The following is a 4,981-nucleotide window of genomic DNA, read 5'->3' on the forward strand; positions in this document are numbered from 1 at the left end:
CAGAGGAGGAGGGGCTGGAGGGGGAGTCAGTTTGGGGCTGGCTGGGGACATGGAGTGAGTGCAGACATGGTTGTCTGGTTCACTGCCCCTCAAAATGGACCCGGCTGAGGGGTCCTGTTCTCTGTACCTACAAGCTCTGTTTTAGACCGTGTTCCTGTCATTTAATAAACCTCTGTTTTAATGGCTGGCTAAGAGTCACGTCTAACTGCGAAGTTGGGGTGCAGGACCCTCTGGCTTCCCCAGGGCCCCGCCTGGGCGGACTCGCTGTGGGAAGCGCACGGACAGGGCCGGCTCTAGCTTTTTGTGCCCCAAGCAGCAAAAAAAAGCGCCGCCCCCGAGCCCCCCTGCTGAGCGCCGCACCGCCCCCCCACCGAGCGCCACCGGAACCCCCCCCCCAGAGTGCCGCCCGCCAGCGCCGCCCCCCCGCCGAGCGCCCCCCCACCGCCCCTTACCAGGTGCCGCCCCAAGCATGTGCTTGGGTGCCTGGTGCCTGGAGCTGGCCCTGCGCACGGAGGGGCATATGCTGAATGCTGCAAGGTCAGACCCAGGAGGGTGGAAGCCGTGTGAGCTTCTTGCCCTGAAGACTGTCTGCTCCGAGAGAGGAGATTTCCCCAGAGTCCTGACTGGCGTCATAGGGACCAGTTCCCGAGCATCGCCCGGGGACTCCGTGATACCTGCCCCCCACCCCCTCCCCCCTCCCAACTGGTTGCTCGACCTCGGCTTGGGAGAGAAGTCGGGCAGCCTTCCGAGTACGCTCGGATATTAAACTCCCACCATACCCAGCAACACTAACTCTATTCCTTATCTTTTCTCGTTGTGCAATAAACCCCACCTGGCCGTGGGCAGACCCAACACACAATGTCTTTGGTCTTTGTCCCCACCGTAAGGATGTAAGAATATCAAAAGTGAAATGGGCCAACAAAACCCAAAGTTCTATCTCAGGTTAACAAACAGGCCCAAATACTATATTCCCATGATCTCTAACGTCTACCTCTTCTCCTTCCAACCACCCTCCAGTCAGAGGCTGAGTTTTGTGCCCTGCCTGTGGTTGAGACGCTCCCCAGTGCCCCTGTCGTCACAGCCTTTGTTCTGACAAAGCCCAGGCGCTGCGTCTTCTCGCCAGGCCCAGTTCACTGAAGCTGTTTCTCACTCTCTGGTGCCTCAGCTCGGCCTTTCTCTCCCCACAGCTGTGGTGCCTTCCCCACCCGGCACTCCCAGGAGAGTCTCACTCGTCTGGGCCTCTCCTCTCTGCTGTTCATATTTCTCAGCATGCCCAGGGCTTTCTGCAGCAGCCCTGCTGGAAGGTCCCACAAACCCCAGTTGGGTGCCCGATGCAAAGCCCATTGATTCCCTATGAAAGACTCCTGTGGCCCTCCACATGCTTTGAGTTACACCCCAAGACATGAAGGGTCTGTGTGACTCCTTCATCCAGGAGCTAGCGCTGCCTAGCTAAAGATCTCCCTTTTAATTTATACCCTCTGTCTGAACCTGCATGCAAATCCCTGCCCAGGGGTTCCTGTTAAATACCAACCCCTGGTTCTAGGACCCTCAGTCTCTCCCCAGACACGAACTGCCCAGTCCTGCCCACTGGGGAGTTTCCCTCATTGCATGAAAACCAGAATGAAATCTCTGTTGCTTTTCCTTTCCCTGTTCTCCACCCTCACCTGTGAGTGGGGAGTGGTCTGTGTGTGTGTGGGCGGGGATTACAGGCAGCTCCATAGATGCGTTCAATGGCTAATTCTGTGCTCGCTTTCTTTCCCTTTCCCCAGGTGTCCTCTCTCAGGTGCAGCTGGTCCAGTCGGGCCCGGGAGCAGTGAAACCTGGAGAGACCCTCACCCTGACCTGCGCTGTCTCGGGTGTATCCATCACTGACAGCAGCTACGGCTGGGACTGGTTCCGGCAGCCTCTTGGAGGAAGGCTGGAGTGGGTTGTAGGGATTTATCCACATGGCGGGGCCACAAACTACGCCCGATCCCTCCAAAGCCGAACCACCGTCTCTGCAGACACCGCCAAGAACCAGGTCTCCCTGCAGCTCCGCTCGCTGACAGCTGCAGACACCGCCGCCTATTACTGCGCCAGGCACAGTGACACAGAGCAGAGCAGGGCCTGGCACAAAAAGGGGAAGCGGTTTCCTCACAGCCTAGTGAGGCCGGAGCTGCCGGGACAGGAGTCCCCCGGAGACAGAGACACGCAGTGGAGAGAATACGACAAACAGATACTTCTAAACAAGCCTCCAGCAGCCACCTAGTTACTCCAGTTACCTTGGAGCTGCCTCAGGAATCACGTCAACCTCACCAACAACCAACGTTCAGATCCCGGTCCCAGCGCGTTCTCCGAAGTGGGAATGTTCTTCATGTTTTCTCTGAATACTGGGTGGGGGCCTGTGTCGCAGCAGGGAGTGGGGAGTATTGACCTGGGAAGGTTGCAGGGGAGTTTTGCGGGGACAGTCTGCATTGGGGATGGGAGACTTTCCTTGAGAGAAGATACCTGAGCATGTAACATGCGAACCCAGGAGGGGGGCTGGAGGCCAGGTGACACCTCTGCCCGGGAAACTGGACAAAGGCTGGGGGAGGAGCCGGGGGGAGGCTGGGTGAGAAGGCTGGAGGGAGTTTCACTTTGGAACTGGCTGGGGAAGTGGGGGGAGGGCCAGAGGTGCTCCCCAAGATGGACCTGATGGAGGGGTCCTGGTCTCTGTACCGACAAGCTCTGTTTTAGACCATGTTCCTGTTGTCTAATAATCCTTCTGTTTTACCGGCTTGCTGAGAGTCACGTCTGACTGCGGAGTCGGGGGGCAGGTACTAAGGCAGTCCAATTAAAAGGTATCTGAAACTTAAGGGCTGTTGGCAAATTTTTGTCTGCAGGTCAATAAATAATATTACTGCCAGCAACAGTGGTGAGATTAAAATGTATATCTTGCAAAATGGTGGCCTTAACATACACACAGCTATTATTTGCATGGAAAAGCAGGTGTCCTGCTAGGGTAGTTCCTTGTCCCTTACCCTCCCAACAAACATGGTCGTGAACAGTGACGACTTCTCCTGGCCTCAGTTTGCGTATACACTGGAGCTGTGGGGCTTCTAACGGCCAGAGTGTCCATTGGCTCCCTATCCCCACCCAAATGTCGGGTGTTATTACAGGAGCACCGACTATAAATCGGTTAGGCCCACCAGGTATTTTAATTTCCGAAATGTCTCGGTGAATTATCCAATCCCACATTCATCCTCCCCATGGACCCGGCAGGATTCGGTATGTGGGAGCCCACACCCCTCCAATGGGTCCAAAAGCTTGGAAGGAGCATTGCGAGTCCTGCCATGCGGGCAGGGGACTGGACTCGATGACCTCTCGAGGTCCCTTCCAGTCCTAGAATCTATGAATCTATGAGTGTCTGCACTTCCACCCAAAATCTCCAAGTATGTCTCTAGAGCCATAGATCAGATGATACTCCTGATGTGTCTGTAAATGCAGTGGGCCAAGCCTGATGCTCAAGATCACTTTGAATGGCCATCAGCTGGTCATTCAGGAAATCCTGAATTTCTGAACATGCTAGATCCCACTGCAATACCTTCTTAGCCTCAGTGATATTTAGCACCAGTGTTGTGAGCAGTTTCTGGGTTATTGAACTAAGGGCAGAAATAACACGTAATTCACCAACTCCAGCCTGCACCTGAGTTAATTGTGCTCCAGTAATAAGACCTGTGGCCTTTTCCAATTGTCCTAATTTTTCTTCATGTTGTTGGCCTTTATAAATATTCCAAATTGCAGCTGCTCTGTTGGCACCATCCCACAAGTGTCTGGCCACGTCCCTCTTTTCCCTAGAGGAAATCCAAGCCCTTTGCTGCACTAACCTAAGGGCAACCCCTCTCAAGCAATTAGGGTTTGTGGCAGTGACTTGGAAGCTGGACAAGGGCAGTGTGAATTTTATAGTTCCTAGAGTAGAGTATTAATCAGGGTCCATTGATATTGTTGTGGAAAAAACATCCTGAGTGAGGTTTGTACCATCCTGATTCTTTCCATCCTGAGGCCATTGGGCCTCCCTATAGAGGTGTTCCAATGTTTCCCTGGGCACCATTGGTCTTAGAAGTTGGTCCACATCTGCCCAGGAAGGGTTATAGCAGCGAAAGACTATTCCCAGGTGTTCCTGAAATTTAACAGGGTCTTCCCTAATTTGGGGAAATTTGTCGATTAAGTGATATAGATGGCTCCCCTTCAAGCAAAATCCCACCAATTCCATTTCTCTAAGAACTTGCAAGTAGAGGGACCATAATTCGAGTGGTGGGATGGCGATTCCTTTCAACTTACCACTCCCCATTTTTCCATACCAGACCAGATCACTTTCACATGGGCCTTTCACACAGGGAAGGTCTTATATAGGGTGTCCATGACTGTCTACACCCCCCTCCAGCAAAGGTGGGGTGTTGGACCTATCAGTGGCTCGTCAGACCACTTTTTACCAGAGGGGAACCAGAGGGAAGGGATGGGGTCACACAATCCTAGACCCAGACAGGCCCCTCTCCGGTCATGCCATGCAAAGGGGAACCGTCCGAGTCAGGGCATTTATCGCGATGCCCACTAGATGGAGCCACAGGGCTTGCTTTAGAGACACCTCTGGTCACAAGCCAATGGCTTCACAGAGAGCTCTGGGCTTCTTGCTGTGGCTGTCACTCGCACTGGTCTGCTGACCTTCACTTTCACACTGGCACACAAAACGGAGATCTGCCTGAGACCTACCTAGCCACACCCAGTGGCTCTTCCCGGGGAACCAGAACCAGAACCTGAGAGGCCTCAGGAGTGTCTGGCAGCAAAAGTCCGAATAGAACGTGCAACTCAGCCGAACCCAGAGCCTACAGGCAGTCCTCCACCAGAAACCCACAGTAGAGATTTCAAAAAGGTCGCTTACCTTTCAAAGGAGCCCTGGGTCTGGTGGGGAACAGCCCACGGTCCTCCGGCTCTAGGAGGTCTCCGTCTATCCGAGTCACGGCAC

The 4,981-nt window shown here is 54.1% G+C and overlaps 1 protein-coding gene across 1 annotated transcript in view; it reads left to right on the top strand.

Annotated features, from left to right (window-relative positions):
• Window positions 1-4,981, top strand: part of LOC117885520 — a 297,171-nt gene that overhangs the window by 178,499 nt on the left and 113,691 nt on the right. The window lies entirely within an intron of this gene.

Source organism: Trachemys scripta, chromosome 12 (genome assembly GCF_013100865.1).
Source record: "Trachemys scripta elegans isolate TJP31775 chromosome 12, CAS_Tse_1.0, whole genome shotgun sequence".
Classification (NCBI taxonomy): domain Eukaryota; kingdom Metazoa; phylum Chordata; order Testudines; family Emydidae; genus Trachemys; species Trachemys scripta.